Source organism: Stegodyphus dumicola, chromosome X1 (assembly GCF_044657685.1).
Source record: "Stegodyphus dumicola isolate Sdum_Otavi_A_Nest chromosome X1, ASM4465768v1".
Lineage (NCBI taxonomy): Eukaryota > Metazoa > Arthropoda > Arachnida > Araneae > Eresidae > Stegodyphus > Stegodyphus dumicola.
Window position 1 is genome coordinate 66,027,297 of NC_140780.1, and position 20,140 is coordinate 66,047,436.

Below are 20,140 nucleotides of genomic sequence, written 5' to 3' on the forward strand. Positions count from 1 at the left end.
AGTCTACACCTGGTATTTGTTACAATCTTTTTTCCTTGGTCTGTTAAACGTAGGAGTCCATCAAAATGCTCGAAATGATTATTCTTGTAATTATAAATATAAACTTATGTCTATACATGCATACAGAATAAGTAAATATATATAAATAAATAAAAGTAAAAATATAATTTTGTATGAGGAACACATGTTAAACTCTTACATAATGCATAATACGTTAACTAATTAGGTTTTGCTAAGATTCTGAATTCTCAGTAACTGACATCTTTAAAATATTTCTTTTCCCTTTAAAAAAATTATACACATTCTTTCCTTTAATACAGACTAAGCTCTTACTGCTAAAGAGAAATTCAAAAATAAAGAATTGCGTAAACTAGTGATTGTCATATAGTTTTCCACCGATTTCACTAACATTTTTACCCATTAAAATAAAAATATTTACAGTTATTTTCATATCTGGTGACCAGAACAATATTCCAATCGAGTGTATGCTTGTTTTGTGTACTAAAATATCTTTATATTCCAAAACTAACGGTTTTATATTTTGACTTACATTAGCTCTCTTGTCTTCGCAAAAGTAGTTCAAAACGACCCACTGAAGTGATTTTTTGGGTTTCGCGAGATGGGACAAAATAGGAGAAGAGGGCCATTTACTTCCACCCCTCTCGAATTAATTTACACTTTTTCGTTGCCCTGCGTTGGCAATATGCTTTGGGATTTGTCTTCGTTAGAATCGGTCGCTATAATGTAGCTGACCTACATTTGTTCTAATTCTTATTTTAAAACTTAACAGTGTGATTGAATTATTACTAAATGTTTACCGTTTGAATATTTTATCATTATGTGTTTACAGTTTGGTTTGAATAAACTGAGAGTAGTTGAATTTATTAATGTTATTTCGAATCGAAACTACTCTTTCCCTTTCGTTGTTATTCGAATATAGGAACGTAAACAGGGGCTTACACTGAGCTTATTAAAATGTATGTTAGTGTTTTAAGAAATAAAGCATCAACACTACCATTATAGTTTAATAAAATTAAAATTATGTTATTTAGTTTCGTTTAAAATATTGTCACTTTATTTACATACGTGTCATAAAAAAAAGGATAAAATGATAGTAGGATTTTCAGTTGAGATTTATCCAATTTAAATGCATTTTGGCTCAGAACTATACGAATTTATTCCCTACAATAAACTCACTTCTATGTGCTATATTAAAAGTACTTAGAGATTTCAGGTATGTTGTTCAAAATACAAAGGGCCCATAAAAATTAAATTAGAAAACGTTGATGTAGACAACGACAGTTGTTAGAGAATTTTACCATTATCGTCATGTTTTATTTTTGATGCGACTAGTAGTGTACATTTAGAAAAGAAATTTGTTGCAAAAGTACGTAATATATCTTTTGTGAAGCACAAATTATTAGCTATTCTAATGATATAAATTTTAATAAACGTATATCAAAATATTATTAAATAACAAATATTTTTATGTGTCATTTTGGAAAGGATTACGCTACTGTAATGGAAAACATAACTAAAAGATGGGATGTGGGATGACTAGGTTACAGTTCTATTTTTTTTTTTAAATTCCGGTTTGGATTTTATCTAAAATAAGAACATTAACACCAGAAAGGATATTTTATTATTATTAATCGAAGCTAAATTGAAAGAACATTTGACGTTTGGGCATTGGGAAATATTTATTTTCTAGCAAAATGAAATAAATTTTAAATTGCAATTAATCTCTATAACATTTTTTTTTAAATTGTAACTAACCTGAAATACTATCTCATTCACAATCGATATTCAAACATTATTTATATAAATGAATATGTTTACCAGCTTAACAAAAGCGGAAGACCAATAATGATTTTCTCCAAAATAAACATTAGCAAATCTATATATGACGCGCACTCAACCTGCACTAAAGCAGTATATCAGAATACTGAGCACTGTTTAAAAGTTACAGCCACACGGTAGCAGTATAATTTATAACAGTCATTGACGACATTTGTGTATAGTGCCGCTAAACTTAGTTAAAAAATGAGGAAGGTCGTTTACTGTTAAATCGACAACTGTCAGTAAAAAATCTTCGGTGATGTTGTCAAACAAAATGTTCATAAATTTTTCACAACGGTCATTCCTGTAATAGTAACTGAAACTGACCTGTATTTTATGGAGAACGAGTCAATTTACACATCAGTGGTAGCTATTTCTCTAAGAAGGTCACCCTATGAGAATGCAAAATCTCTTGGAATAAATTGCAGGTGGCCGTTTTCGGGAAGTTTCAGTATATAGTTTCTCTTAACAGAAAACAATAAGTATATAAGAGAAGGTGTATAAATTTAAAATGTGACTATCTTTTCCAATATCTTACTTTCAAATAAAATGAATTGATGAAAATATTGTTTTATTGGGGTAATTGTAATAAACAGTTTTCATTGATTATCCCTGTGATTAGAAAAAGCTTGCATTTCTAGACTACTGAGTGTTTACGAGGGGCCTTTCTGACCTCGGACCCTATGGCTGCTGCCAGCTGCTTAAACCATATCTGGTTTTCCATCTCACTTCAAGGCTGAACTACAAGTAGTTAATTATATAAGAAGAAGGCTATCAAGTAAAATAATTAATACAATTGACTTTTGATCAGTATTTGTAATAACCGGAAACCACTTCAAAATACTATACATAGTAATTTAGGTAAAGTAGTTCATATTTGTCATAACTAAACTCTTCCAAGATTGAAATGTAAATTAAAAATGAAACTCATGTTCTCTAAAGTTAATATTTGCTTATTATACAAAATGGCTTAGCATAATAAAGATTGCTAAAGAAAATTAAAACTGAACTCTGCATCATCTTAATTAAATTGACAATAATGAAGGAGAAAAAAAGGATTATACCAATTAAAGATTTTCGTGCTAACGCAATGACATACAGAATAATGAGAATCAGAATGCAAGATAAATAAGGGGAAAAGCTAGAAAAGTAAAAAATAAAACTGCAGCTATTTAGAATCTAATTAATATACTTTTGCAATCAGGGAAATAATCAGGAGCCAAAGGCAATACCACTTTAAAACCTCTCTTAAGGGTTTTTTGCTTTCAATTACATTTCAGAAACAAAAAATAAAGATGAAAAGGGATTATAGAACATCATCCTTCCTCAGTAAATATGCTTAACAAAAAGGAAAAGTAGCAGCTATCAAAAATGGGTATGAGATCTTAATGACGAAGCTGCTTCACTTATTTTACTGTAGAGACCTAAACGGAGCCTACAATTCTGGTCGATCAAACACTGATGGGAGCGAACAATTGAGCCATCCTATTCCACAACCCGTCAATCCCCTAAATTCACGCTTGAGTTTACTCCGGTCTCCTTCCATCTTATTCCAATTTGCCTCTAGCACCACTAATCGCACAGTTTGTGGTGATGGTCTGGAGATACGCATGGGGAGAGGAAAGGGATTAGCATAGAGGTAGGCTGTACTCGTATAAGTGTGAAATATGATACCTAGTTGGTTAATTGTTAGAGGTTACATAACCTTGTGCAATTAAGTGAAGTAATGATATTGAAACAGGTAGGAAAAAACTATGCCTCAGGCATAATATAGGGAATATGCAAATACAATGATTTAGATACATGATTGCACAAATGATGATATGTATATATGATAAAATTTATAAAAACTCCTTCCCCCAATTGAAGGTTAGAAGTTATTTACCTACTTATTTTTTTTTCCCGTAAAGCATCCAATTGAACACTTGTGTAATTTCTGATTAATCTTGTCAGACAAAGAAAAATTAGCTACAGTTCCATATATCTTTTATTAGAAGGTGTAAGAAATAGATTTCGAACTACACAAAAGGAGAGGGGCATACATAAATATTTAAGTTTGTCGTTTTCACAGTAACTGTAATTGAGTCGGTGGAGAAAAAAAAAGAATTCTTCATTTGCAACACTTTTCTAATTAGACTTTGATACCAGTTCATTTGGATATCAGATAGAGTATTATATAATGTGCTCTAGAAATGTGGCTACAGTTTCTATTTCCTTAAATATTGATGTAGATATTCCATTATTAAATCTGACTAGGTAATTTTACGAAAAGATTTAAACACTAGGTGTGAGAGCGAAATTTCGGCAAATGCAAAATCTAACTTTTTTCGTACCATTCCTATAAAGTGAATGGTTAAGCTAGTAAAATGTTCACTATACTTCAATAAATTAAAGAATTAAAATTTTATACTATTACATGAATAATTTACCGGGATATTTGTAATTAGTATTTCTCATGGTCCAAACTAGATAAAAGGGTGCTTTTTTACCCAGTAGCAATCCATAACGCCATAACTAATAATTTTGTTCTTTACTTCAGCGATAAATCTGGTGAAAATCTGTTTGAGATAGCTTAGCAAGAGGTATTCAAAAGCGATGTAAGTCGAAATATTTATTCTTTATCATCTTCCCAATCTTTTCACGTAAAAGTATGGACTTTTTTTGCATTTAATTTATTTAAACGTAATAAACATTTTAATTGCTAGTTTTGCTCTTCGGAATATATACGAAAAAAAGTGCTTTTTATATTTACAAATATCTTCCCATCTCCAATGCTATCATATGCTATTATCATAAGATTCCAATCTAACTTTGAAAATTTTGTTACTAGAAATACATGTCTAGGTGCAATAGATTATGAAATTAATTCTTCGCGAGCATTTTCAAACACACTGAATAATAGAGATTATAAGAATAGAACAGATTAATTTTTCCTTTAACATGTGAAATAACATTTCTTTCATTTAACATACGAAATAAGAATACCTGATGCAAAGCCATACAGCTAAAATAATGATTGAGCATAGAAACGTGGAAAAACGTGACATAATAGCAACTAATTCAAAGCATATATCGAAAGCATAAATTACCTACCCCAACGATCACACAATTTTAAAAGGAAAACTAAAGAACTATTTTTGTTATATAACAGTTATTTTTGTTATATAGCATATTTTTGTTATATAGCAGTCATGCATTGAAAGCTTTATTTATAATTAAGACACAATAACACGCCGAATAAATACTAATTCAGAAGTCAAACAACAAAAATCAGCGTTAATTTACAAAATTTTCACAGGACTAGTTTCGATGGTTTTACCGAACCATCATCTTCAGCTGCAAAACCGCAAAAGATGGTTCGGTAAAACCATCGAAACTAATCCTGTGAAAATTTTGTAAATTAACGCTGATTTTTGTTGTTTGACTTCTGAATTAGCTTTATTTATGTTCGATTCGTGAAAAACTGTTAAACTGTTTGTCGTAGAACGTATAATTTCCTTTGATTTTCCTCAATATTGTCTAGTATGTTCAGTATATGAATAACTACTAATAAATATCAACAGGTTGTGATAAATTTAGCCTTCACATAGTTATCAAAAGTGAATCTTAACTATCAACTAATAATTTTTCCTTTGAATATTCATACAATTCAAATTTTCTTTCGATCTTTAGCGGCCCACCAGCGGCCGAGCGATAAAGTCTCTGAACACTGGTAGTTCGGTCCGAGGTTCGAATCCCGCGAACGGACTGGCTGCATGGGTGTTTTCGTGGTTTTTCCCTATGTGTAATGTGTATACGAGCCAGTTTCCCTTAGAAAGTCCTCCACGAAGGCATCCCTTCCCTTAGGCAGATAGCCCTCGAGGCTTTCCGTAATTAAATAACCTAACCTAACCTTTCGACCTTTATTATTAAATCTAACTTTCTTGGTTACATTATGCGTAAAATTACGTAGCTCTAACGCATCAGCAAATTATGCGACTTAATCACTGCCAAGACTGCAGTTTAACTCACCACTTCTCATTCAGCTCCTCTGGTATGCCCAGCTTATGATCGTGTCCACAGTTAAAAAAGATTTATTATATCGCGTATGACGTTGCTAGCGTCAAATTATAAATTTTGTGGTCATGCCTTTTAAGTACAATAGTATGCATGGCCAATTATGCACTGTATTAAAAAAAACTGAATGTGTGAAATTTAGTTACAAAATATGCATGTGTTATGCTTATGTGCCGTAATACATAGTTAGAAAACATAACTTATATTATGTTCTTTTTCTTAAAGCAATTTCAAAACTAGTTATAATTTAATAACTTTCATACTTACATATTGTGTGAAACTTTATCTTTTCCAGAACTTTTATACCTATATATTATATGAAATGTTATCTTTTCGTAGGAGTAGAACCCTCAGTTTAACTACCGTTGCATTATTAAACCCTAATGGAGCAGTGTTAATTCCAACATTTACGTGAAGTCATCTCAGAAATTATATTTCGAATGCTAAGTTTATTTGTACTAGCATAAAATCTTATTCCAAAAATAATTCTTTGACATCATACTTTTTAGCCGCAATATTCCTTTTTAATTTTTGCTTAAAGTAAATTGGTTAAAAAAATTCTTACTAAAAATGTAAGAATAATTCTTACTACTGGCCCACCAGCGGCCGAGCTTAATCGCTGAACACTGGTAGTTAGGTCCGAGGTTCGAATCCCGCGAACGGGCTGGCCGCATGGGCGTTTTCGTGGTTTTCCCCATGTGTAACGTGTATACAAGGCAATTTCCCTTAGAAAATCCTCCACGGAGGCATCCCTTCCCTTAGGCAGATAGACCTAGTGTGCTTTGCCGTATTCTCAGTAATCGAATCTAGTCCAATCCAATTCTTACTACTGAACCTTCATTTTCGAACCTAAGCATTTAACGACAATTATATTTATCTTCTTGTGTAGAATAATATAAGATCATAGTTTCAAGGAAAGATGCTTAACTGTTGCGGTAGGTTTCGTGAATAAAAAGTCAAACAGCACTGAGAAATACATAATTCAAAATATCCGTTCATTCTCCTGATTATTTCTAGCTTCTTTTTAGCAGAAGTACCCTAAAACAAAAAATTTCTTCACCAGTTGCTAAAATTTCGCTACGTATTTAACATAATAGATACATATGTTTAGCCTCGATTTACCAATTAAAACAGTATTTGTTGATATTTTTGCATGCATGTTTACAGTATACCATACACTTCTGTTATAATTTCAAAGCTCATCAAACATTTATAGGCGAGGCAGTTGACCCATACACCTTCTGAAATCGTCATATCCTTAAATTTCACGCATCAATCCCCACCCATCAATCGTATTCCCATTTGTTTCGCTCTGTCGTAATCGCACTATTTGTGGTGGGCTATAGTTACATAGGATGAATCAAAAGGATTAGGCTGCAAGGAAGACTCCCGTTAACCCCCGAGGGACACCGCCGATCCCTCTATGCCATGTTTTTCAAAGGGGGAGGGGAAATTAATGTTGTTCTTCGAATGAAGCAGCCGAGATCAGCTATTAACCAGAGAGTTATCGTCATTCGCTTTGCTTTATCAACTGGAAGTATCATCGCATGGACCTTTGGTCCTGCTTTGAGTTGACAGGGATGAGTTAAATGACGTCACCAACAAGAGTACTCGATTTCTGAGGGGTGAACAGGGGACCCAGAATCTACGTGAAATGTCCAGCTGTTGTGGAGTAACCCAAAGCACCGCTACGAGGGGTTGAGGTTTTGTTATCCTGGCGGAAGTTTGTGCATTTTTAATTCAGCAGGCCATTAATACAAAACGGTTTTTTCGCGCCTTTCCTTAACCGAGGTTTTGGGGTTTGCTTTGACAGGAGATAAAAATTTAAACTCTAATAGACGTAAATCGATCAAAAAAGACGTTGTTATTGACGGTCTGAGGGAAGTTTTAGAGCTGAGCACCCTTGTGGATACTTTATTCTCGTTGACATTATCGTTTCATGCATTCAAACTAAGCAGTACTCCAGTGTTTAATATATGAGTTACCAGAATGAATACAAAACTAATCTGGCCAAATTTATAAATAATTTTGCATGGCTAAGGGAGAAAGAACGCCATGTATAAAAACGTCTGTCATAATGTGTATTAATGTATCTATGCTATCAATTCGTTTTCATTCTCTTTCACCCCAAAGTAACGATTACTTTTTCAAACTAGCCAGTTTATATTAGCCCGATTCTTTTCTTTTCCTTTTGATTTCAAATTACACAAGAGCTCATTTATGCAAAAATACCAAGATAAGAAAAAGAGATATAGCTCCTTTGATGATTATGAAGCCATAAGTGAGCTTAGAGCGGTATTTGGACAGCTCATTGGTGTCCTGTTTGCTTGCAAGTCAATAAATAGAAGCTGATTTAGAAAACAGCTGAGTGTTACGAGCTTCTTCACTTATAATTTCTGGTGCGGACTGATGCGAACTTAGGAAGTGTTGTTCCGTGGAATTCATAGCCTCCAGCATACTAGTTATTATGTATTTTCAGCAATTAAGAAGATGTGACTGTATTTAAATTACTACACTGAAAAGAAACTCTTCTTTTTATATGAAAATGATTTGGTTTATAACTACAAGTTCTAATTTTTGCAATTATTATCTATTTCATTTGTCTGTAAATTGATCTTTTATAATTAGTAATTAATTAACAAGGAAAATCATAAGAATTCTGAAGGATAAGCGCTATGAAACTTTTAAGGGTGATGAAACACGTTGACAAAATAACAGGTGCAAAATGTGGCACATCGCATTCTCCAGAAACAAGGCCAATAGAATGGCGCTTGCTCCCGCAAGACTCCACGGACTAGTAAATATAAGGCGCATGTGGGGATGCAAATCTAGCTGGTAGCACGAGTTTCGTATTGCAGAGATTATTGCTTGAGTTGCAGTACAGAGCACAGGTGTATTCAATCGTTAATAAGTAGTGCTGTGGAATAATTAGTATGTTGTATGATCATTCAAATAGCTTGCAATTCTCATCTTACGTTGCAAATATTAGTGACGGACGTGATAATACAGAAGTACAGAAGCACCCAAAAAGTGACAAGGCTCCAAAGTACACTAATTAGCATTTTATACAAAAGCTGTTTATCCCGGCAAAATAACAAAAATAAAAATCCTTAGCGGCAATTGCCCGAAATTATAAAACAATATCGGCGAATTATTACGGCACTTCAAAACAAATAGTACAACAGAACACAAGAAGGCGAAAATTTGTCAGCATATCTCTATCGAGTTCTAAAAGACGTGTAACATGCGATTTGCAATTCATTTAAAATAGGGAACCAGGAAAGTATTTGTTCTAATTTAAAATACAGGATGTTCTTCCTTCACCGTGTAAAACCTCTCTTCAATTTCAGAGATAAATTAAACTGTGCATGACATATATAATACGCCTTCCTGTTAGTCTAGTGCCATTATTATATACTTTTGGTACATGCAACACTTTCCTTGCAGCAAGACCATCTTTCGCTGCACTACAACGCCGTAGAATCATATATGTGTGTGACATGTGCAACTACGAAACTGCGAAGTGATCTTTGCTGACGACAAAATGTTTCAAAGTTCAAAGATAGGTTCCATTTTCCATCTTATGGTTGCGAGTATCGAGGATGCAAGCTCCATTTTATACATTTTGTTCTGTCATTTCATCTGCATTACAGTTCATGTAACTCAGGGTTGCTGGAGTTGTCAGATGCCACAATTTGCACTGTCCTCCCACATGCTTGTTATCTTTAAAATTTTCGTCACCATTACTGTCGGGAAGTCCACTTTCTTTATAAATAAGGGTTGAAATGAACTCTCCAAACAGAGTATTCTAGCTTGAGATAATCTGAAGCTAATAAAATTTTAAGTATTTATTTAGAGTGGTTTTAGCATCAATCAGCAAGGAAGATCTTCATCAAGAATAAGTAATAATTCTAAATTTATATGGATAAAAGAGTGGTGTCGAATGATTCTGAAAGTTTATGATATGCAGAAAAGGATAAAAATGAGCAGACACAATAACTTTTTGTCTAAATGTTTGGATAACAGGGAGCGATATTATTTAATTTTAAATTTTTTGTCTGCCTATTGAATAAATATGTTCCACATTTCATTATAAAGATATTCATAAGTGAGCAGCTTCGCTTTACAGTTAGAGTACTACACTGCCAAAAAGTGGTCTAGATCGATATTAGACACCTTCCGCATGTGTTTCACTTTCAAATCTACTACAGACCCATCACACAAAAGCTCAAGCTGTGATAAGCAAAACTGGCTGGGGGAAAAATTGTCAAAATTCATTATCTCCCGATAACAAGAAATTATTGTCAAGGACAGAAAATCGATTTAATTTCATTTTATAAAAGATCTTTCAGATTTGGCGTTTTTACTAATTGGAATTTGACATGTTATATATTTTTTTGATATAAAAACAGTCTATCAAAAATATGAAATCGAAAACTTACTTACAACTTAATTGTATTTAAGAAATTTTATTTGCAATCCTCGAAAATTCAATACGAAATTTGAATGTCATTTTAATTTCACTCGTTAATAAAGAAAAGTAATTTTTTTATTTTTTGTTTTATTATACGAAATTCGAATGTCATTTTAATCTCACTCATTAATAAAGAAAGGTACATTTTTTTATTCTTTTGTTTTCTTTTTTATTTGATAGATTGTACTTTGAGAGAAAATACTTTTTCTTTTCGAAGAAAAGGGAATTCGTTCCTGTCTTTCTCCAAATCGGTAGATGTTTCATATAAAATCAATATGAATCTGAGGTTGTGTGTTATCTAATTTTAAAACCATTCTTATTTTTAAATATCGAAAGACATGACAACTTTTGATGTATTAGAAAACAAAAAGTTAAGGAGTAATGGTTGTTTGTGTAAAGCGCTTCATTTCAGAGTAGCGAACAAGTAGTGATATGGGTCTGAAACTTAACAAAATTTTTTACTCCTTTTACCTGTGAGACAAATAGATATCTTCAATGATTTGTCTATTAGCTACTTATTAAATTTCATTCAATGGTGAAAGAAACGGAAATAAATTAGTCCAACTATTTTAAATGCATCATTTTTAAATGAAAAGAAAAATTACATTTATTTATTATACAACATTTTATTGCATACCTATTTGTACTAATTGTATAAAATACAACTAACTTTTATACGATATCCAGCCAATAGTTAAGAGCAAGTGTTATGCAAATAGACTTGATTTCCTAAAGATTTTCAAACATATAAAGTTTTATGCTGAAATATTAACGATAACTACATATAATTAACGTAACATTACTTCAGAAATCTGTCACAAAATAAATGCCGGATAATGAACAGGTTTTCATCGCCTACCCAATCCCCGCAAAAGATAAGATCCTCTCTGTGATATATTCCCCTAGCAGTGATACTCACGATAAATGATACGGTCTATCGATCCCCATGAAACGGTAATACAAAACTCACAACACATAAGAAAAGAAAAAGGAAATAAGTAGCTTCACAATTATGAGAATTAAGAAATCATAGTAAAGCAAAAGATATTATTCCTAAATATCATGTTAGCAGTTCCTAAACCGGTAACTGCTAACATGAACTTTGCATACGAGCATTGAGAAAAGAACAGAATCATTGTTATTTTGAAGTATGAGTTGTAATTTCCCACATAAGCAAACCATCTGCAACTTGAAACATTTTAAGCACTTTAAGAAAGAAATAGTGTAATGAAAAAGAAGTAACCACACAAACGCATTAAAGCTCTTCTCGAAGGGCAGAAAGTTTTGGTTTATTTGATTATGGTAAAATACTCGAGGGCCATCTCCCTAAGAGGAGGAATGCTTACTTGGAGGACTTTCTAAGGGAAACTGGCTTGTATACACGTTACATATGAGGAAAACCACGAAAATGCCCATGCAGCCAGCCCGTTTGCCAGGATTCGAAGCTCGGAGTGTACAGTGGCTTTACCGCTCGGCCGCTATAGGGGGATATAGGCTGGAAAGAACTGCTTATTGCCAACTTGCCCAAACCATTATTGCAGAGGCGGTTTAGCCTCATATGATAGTATATAATCCACTTTTCAATTTTAATAAGTCTATTTATCCAAGAAAAGCTTTGCAATCTGTTCTTAGTAATAAGACTCTAATTCATTAATTAAGAAAGAAATTTTGTCGGTAGATAGTTGCATCAAGTTAAGTATCCGTGTGATGTTTTCACATGACAAAAATCAAGTTTTAGAATATGTACATTGGTTTAATGCAGGTTGTGTACAAGAAAATGCAAGACATTCTTGCAAAGTGCTTCAGAGTTAACAGAAATTGTGTTAGTAATGTAAATCCCTCCTTCTGCTGAATAAAAGAGGCTGTTTTGAGTATTTCAATTAAACTGGGTGGAAATGGACAGGTATTGGTTTAAAACACTTTATGCAGCAAATTTGTTATTCCCGAATTATAAGATTTGATTCATTTGAAGTCAGTAGACTTATAATAAAGAAGACTGTGTAATTCTGTTTTTACTTTTGGAAAAGAGGAATTAATAATGTAACAGGAATGTGCTTTAAAAGCTGAATAAAAGTTAAATTCATAGAAAAATGCGTAAATGGAAAGTGTATTTGGCGAATGCTTTGAATAGAAGTGAGATTTATAAATGATAATTCGTGATGTTTTGCACAGACATACTTTGGTGAATCCTTTGAATAAAAGTATGATGGGTAAAAGAGAATCCATAATGTTTCGTGTAGTATTTTAGAACGTTAATATAATACATTAGAAGAGAAAGCTCTGCGCATCTATTAAGTGTTAGTAGCATAAAAGTAAGAAATGTAATATTCAAACTACATTACATAAAACGAAAATTGTACGTATTGGTTTAAGTTACATACTGATATGCATATACAATTTTTGTTATAAATAATATATTCAAGAAGGCCCGCAGAGGGAAATTGATATGCATGTAAATTCCACTTTAAATTTCGTACATAGAGAAATATATATAAGTTTACTTTTGAAGGAATTGAAATGTAGCATCAACAAGTCAAGGCGGAAAAGTTAATCGTAAAATAAAAATGGGAGGAAATAATTTTAAAAGTGTAAAAAAGTTATATTTATAAAAAAGAAAAAAAAAAAGTGAAAAGAAAGAAATAAAATTTACTTTTGAAATAAAATATAGAATGGAAGAAAATAAAAACAATTGAAAACAGAAAAATGAAAAAAAATTTAAAACTTGTGAAAATAATATTACTTTTGTAAAATAAATAGGGTGAAATGTAAAAATAACTTTTTAAAAATAAAAAGCTTTAAAATTGATGTCAACCCAAACACGTGATTCAAAAGATAGTTTCCACAAAAAGAAAACAAATCGTGGTTGCCACAAAATGAAGCTTTGAAAAAATAATATCGACGCCTCAAAACAAGAACGAAACTTCGAAAACACATAAAAATGTTATATTATTTAAACACGTCTACATCATTTCCGGCAAAATTCAAGATAGCGACGTCGTATCTGGTTGTCAAGTGATCCAAGATGGCAGCGGCTACGCCGTTTACTGTAATATCACCTGAAGGCCGCCCAGCCGACATAGTGGTTAGTGGTCTTGACTGCCATAGCGATGGGCCCGAGTTCGAATCCCGGAGAAGGCTTGGTTTTAACTATCCATCCCTTCATAGGAGGCAACGGTGGCCACTATTAGGTGCTTCCATAATGAAATGGATATTAATACGCCATTAATTCTTCCATGATATGACCAGTTAGCTCCACCTCTACGCCCGGCCTCCTCGGACTTCGATGTACTCGCCCTCATTTTGGACTATGATTCACAGTCGAACGTTGCTACGAAGCTCAGACTCTAATTTGCCATATAACTGCTGAAAAGTAGTTAAACTATTGCTTTTGCATTGACCTGGTTTCCTCAGAGTAACTTTATATCTGAGTCGCTCAGTCGGTATAGCCGACTGCGATGCCGAAGGGCCTGGGTTCGAATCCCGGAGAAGGCATAGTTGTAAATGTCCGTCCCTTCATAGGAAAGGCGTTGGTGGCCCACCTATTAGGTGCCTCCATAATAAAGAGACCATCACATCCGGCCTTGTATAGATTAATGGACTGGGTTACATTTGTAATTGTTCACAATCTGCCATTAGAAAAAAAAAAAAAAAAAAACTTTATATCTGAAGACTTTGTAACCACGCACCTCATGAGAATTAGTATTTCTGCTAGTTCTCACTTCGAATTAATGCTATGTTATGCTAGTAAAAGTTGTGCAATTGCTATCTGTTCTACTCAGGATGGGGCTATCGCCCAGGAGCTTGATTCAGGTGTCTCTTGCACCTAAGTCTTTCGACGGCTGAAAACTTAGAGTTACTACTCACATCATATATATTCACTCAAACCACAAGGTTTTGATTTTTTAAATTAAGATCACAAGAAATACAGTTTAAAACTAGTAGCATTAGCTACAGTTTATGTCTTGTGGCATGAAAGAGCTGCTGTGTGAGAAGCCGCCGTGTGAGAATTACCGCCATTCTGTTTGTAAAGAGGCAGTATTCATTGCAAGCCGCAGCTATTCCTGTTTCCCATCCGAAGTTGCTACGTACCTATTTATAATAATATCTCCAAGCATTGTCTGAAAGGATTTGATTTTTAATAACTAAATTCCAAGGCTGGTTAATTGAGCGTAAAAATGTTGTCAAAAAGAAATCGACCTTTTACTTATACATTCTCGCTTTATTATGTAACTCGGCAGCAGTTAACAAATAAAATGCTTGGATTTTGTATCTATGCTTATGTGTAAGTTTAATGTAACCATGGCAATAGCTCGCTGAAAACTCATAGGAACTCTGAATGAAATATAGCTAAGTTGTATTATTTTTAAGTACAGTTTAAATATCAAAATTGCAGTAGTACAAAATGGTCAAATCCACATATGTATAAGTACTGCGCGAAAGAGCGTCATATTGTTAAAAAAACACTTATCGCATCTCATTTTTTTTTCTTATGATTTGTTTTGAAACATTGAAGTCAAATTCTATCAGACTAAAATAAAAATTAAATAAATAAATTACTATTCCATATAGATTTAAATTATCCTAAATAAGATACAGGGGGAAAACATACTGTTTCAAGATAGAATATTAATTTGAGATTCTTAAAGCGTTCAGTTTTACCTTGAAAGATACACGCTTAGTGGTAAATTCTCTGTTTCCCCGAATCATCCTGTTCCTGCCAACCCGCAAATTGGGGAAATTGAAATGCGATCCAATTACCATCAAACAGGAAAATAGAAAAGCCCGAAACGTAATAGCATAGTAGAATGGTGTCATACTGTTCAGATTGGATATCAACCCCTAAGCTTGATATAATTATCACACAGTACGTGGGGGGAGGGGAGATAGTATTCAAATCTTTCCATTCAAAAAGGAGATTCTTATCACCGAGAGGGGAAGAAGACAAAGTGATTGGTGAATCCGTTTCAAATTTCTTCAATTATTTGCCAACCATTGGCAGAACAAGTTTTTATATCCGTCACATATCTACTGGAATATGGAAATTTATACTGAGATTTTTGAACTCGAAAAGTGCAGTGTTCGGTTACATTGAATAACTAAAGAGGAAATTTATGTAAACCCTGAAATAAAAAAAAACGTATTCATAGAACAGCCACAATAAGATAACATTTTTAAGACTGCAAATTTCAATATCGTTAAGCATTTATTTAAGAGCAGAAGTTTTGAAAAATATGAATGTCAGTACCTAAATAATTTTTAAGTTAGTAATGCTTCTTCTAAATTGCATTTAACTTCCTGAATTAAAATTAATTCCGATTCCGGAATAAAATTAATTCCTGAATTAAAATTAATTCCGATATGAATTAATTTTTTAAATGAATTTATGCATTTCTTTTATATTATTTTTGCGCAATTTATATATCTGTAATTTAGTTTGATTTTCTAGTTTAGCATGTTATAACATTTCAAAATATTTATTGATTAAACGAATGCAAGGAAAGTGCTTGTGTGTACTCTAATACGATGAAGACAGATTTGTATAAATTAACTTGAGCATGCTTGAGTAAGTAATGCCCACGTGTGTCGAAATTATGTAAACTGCGCATTAAAAGAAATATCCAGATAGATAAGATAGTTGAATACTCATAGCTTGGCCCGATTCAAATTCCGGGAAGAGGATTTGACTACTTGAGCATTTTCGTGAATCTTTCCATGTGTAACTTAATCCTTTGTCTACTAACGGGATATATATGTCCCACTAAAAGTTTGAAAATGACTGCCTGGTTAAAAAGTACTTAGAATCTGCTGAATGTTGGGGATCGTCTTCCAATAGTTGGCAAATCAGGACGCTCTGTGCTCGTTGCACACAAATGAACGTAGAGAAAAGAACAAACATGAGTTGCCCAGTGAGTAATGTTGTGTTATGCAAAAAATGCTTTACGCTGTACCATACGATGTAAATCTATTTCATATAATAAAGTTTTTCAGAATAATACGTGTGCTTATGGTAAGTCAATCGCTACGTGTGTGGGATATATGCATCCCACCTTTAACTATGCCTGGGACATATGTGCCCCAGCCTTTGTCTTGAAAACTGTTTGTCAAAAAAAAATTCAAAATGCTAAATTTACCTTATTTATGACATATTTTGTTCACATAGACAGAAAACTGGGTAATTATTTTTTAAATTCTAAATCAAAGAGTTAAATATAAGCCAGTTTCTCTTAGAAAGTCTCCACAAAAGCATCCCTTCTAAAGAGCAGATAGCTCTTGCAGACTTTAAAGTAAGTAATTATTATCAAACAAATGCATTTAATGGGATTTGTAATTTATGGAAAACTCGCGTTGCCGTTTACTGCGTTGATTGATTGCGCAATATGCATCCACTCAAAAGAGCGGACAACAACTTGAATATTAAATCTGTTAAGAAGATTCGGTTCAAACTGGTAAAAGAAATGCTGTGATATGAAATTGCGATCCTGATAGTGAACTAAACAAAATTTTGAAGAAAATTTACATGCCGTTTTGAAGATACGTAGAAGGAAGAAGTTAGAAAATATAACATGAATATGTTTTAAAAAAGCAAGAAACAGATTAAATATAAGTAAAATGTGTAAATAGAATGACAAAAGTATGAAAATAAAATTCATATTTGTTATACATAATAGTTTGGTGTATCTTTTGAGTGAAAGTAAGGTGCGTGGAAAATAATTCGGAATATGTTGCTCAGCGTTTCAGAAAATCAGTAAGAACATTAAAAAACTCACTTTCTTAAAAGAAAATAAGCGAAAAAATTTAAATTTACGTTCCCAAAAACAAAAAGGATGGAAGGAAGAAAATTTATTTCATCTCATAAAAAGTGAGAAGTAAAAGAAAATAATGAACAAATATGTTTGTAATGTAACAAAGTGGTAGAATAGGAGTTAAAATTGTAAAAAACACAATATTACACTAAGAACAGCAAAATATGCATTTACGAGTAAAACAATGACTTAGAAAGCCATTGTCGTACCCATAGGAAATCCTTAAGTTTGTACCATTTCATGCGCACTCAAAAATGTAAAACAGCAAACAATTTCTATCTTCAGAAGTCAAACAACAAAAATCAGCGTTATATTTACAAAATTTTTCACAGGACTAGTTTCGATGGTTTTACCGAACCACCATCCTCAGCTGCAAAACCGCAATGGCTATGGTTTTGCAGCTGAGGATGGTGGTTCGGTAAAACCATCGAAACTAGTCCTGTGAAAAATTTTGTAAATATAACGTTGATTTTTGTTGTTTGACTTCTGAATTAGTATTTATTCGGTGTGTTATTGTGTCTTAACTTCTATCTTGTTTGGGCTTGTGCGCTGATAACTCTCCTCTGACGCTGGCATTATGGTTTTTTCGTTTCTGAACAAAGTAGACGTTTCTAGAAAAGTCTCGATTGGCGCTATGGTTACGTTCTCCTAACATGAGGGAGATTGAAGTTTCGATATTAATTTAAGGATTCTATCAAAACTCGCACAAGTACACGAAATGCGTTCATTGAAAAGTTGCTGCTATCAAAATAAATAATGGAATCAACTAAAAAAATTAATATTAAATAAGTTGATGTTCATTTTTTATTGAAATTATAAAGAATGACGTCATCGCCCCCTAACAAGCGCTCCAAGATAAAACTACTGCTGCCAGAAAATAAAACGATACTTTTCAAATCATTATTGCTCCAAGCGGAATTAACATATATGACATAATAGAAACATGAATGTCTTATATCATTTCTTAGTGGTTCCAAGATGACAGTTACCTATGTGACATCCCTTTCATGCGATGTCACTTACGACTATTCTCGTTTAATACTTCACAAATGAGGTCAGAACGGAGAAATCTGGCAAATAAGGTGATTTGGCATTACAGGACTCTGTTGCTAATCAAAGAAACTCAAACTTCGTTCCTGAATTCCTCTGGCTCAAAATGAGGAATTGCTCCAAAAAGTCAAAAGATACTTTAACTCTCTTAACACTACAACACCCTATAATTTTCCGGATGATGTCAGTTCACACATTTCTTTTACAGACAGAATATGAACATTCTTTAACAGCCAAATTCAATGATTGTAAACCTAATACATATGACATGACTTTATAGTGAACCTTTTGAACGTAAAAATTAATTTCTAACTGTTATAACATTACATACATACATACATCTGTAAATAAATTAAAACTGCAAAATGTTCATACAGTTACTGATACTCTGAGCAATCTGCTTTATTCTGATGTAGTGCACTGAAGCCTCTCTCCTATGCTTATTCTCTTCTCAGCAGTAATTATGATATCAAATGTGTATAAAACCAAATATATGTTAATAAAAGTGTACAGACTATTGATATAAAAAACCTTTTCAGCTAATTATTTTTAATTTTTGAGCCGTTACATTACTCTAGTAAAGCATTTATAAACTTTCCTCCTGAAAATATAGCCATTTCATGTGACATAAGAGCTTAATTTTATCTTTAAATTTTAACTGTACATAAAGTTTCATTATAAATATATTTCATTTTAATACAATTATGTATATATATATATATATATATATATATATATATATCTGCTTAATAAAGTGGTCGGTCTAGAGGGAATAAACGTATTTTTGCATAATTTTTTCTCAATTTTTTAATATTTTCTGCTACTGATGTAAACATATCCAAGTAATAATTTTTATGAATATTTACACTGTCACTCTAATTAAAGAATCTTCTAATGTTATATATCACGTACCTCAGTAGACAGTTACTGTTTTCGCTTTTTAAATAATACTTTTTCTTTTCTTTAATTACATTTAATGCTGCATATTTGAATAAAATGGTAATTATTACGTAAAACAGCAAACTGCACTTTTTATAACTGAAGCGTCTCTGTGCACTCAAACTACACTGAGGTCTTATTATAATTATTTTATTAGTCGCGATTAATAATGAACTACTTTTTCCTCGTTGAAGGTTAAAGACTTTAATGAATGCATTGTTTAAACATTCGAAACAGGAAATACTTCAGTTGCGCACATTTTATCATGTATTTTTACGGTGAGACAATCAAGAACAAGGATGTTCTTCATTCAATTTAGTGACTTTGGACTTTAAAAGATTAATATTTATTTGAAATAGTTAACATGCAAAAAAAGCTATTTAAATGCTTTAAATACAAAATTCTAGGAGAATTCTAAAAAATAATTCAAGTAACTTTAACTGCTTTACAAAATGCTTTCTTCACACTTACATCTTTCTATTACTAAATATTTAACTACCTTAAAAATGCTTGAGAATTAAAAGACATGTCTGCTTGGAAAGGAAAACTCTCTCCTCCACAAACAACGCAATTGCTACAAACTGCAATTAGTCTTAATTATCATAACGAGAGAAAAACGTAACTTTTAAGTCCTCCTCAAAACTCCTTCAGCTTTTACAGCGAGAGGAGGATAAGGGAAAAAATAATAAAGAAAATGAAAATTTTAGCAGCTTCGAAGTAAAAATGGCTATTATTCTAATGGCTGTAAAGAGCGCTGCTGCTGTCTTCCCATATCCTCACCCTCCCAACACTGTACCATTTTTCGAGATTTCTAATTCGCCCCCTCCCCTAACGTCCTTCTCTTCGCTCTATCTAGTGTAAAAACTAATCTACCATCTGAGCGCTTCAGTTGTAGACGCGGCCGAGAGAAGAGCAACTAATTAAGACTGGAAACGGGATAGATTAAAGAAAAGTAAACATTTTTCTGAGAAAATGGGAG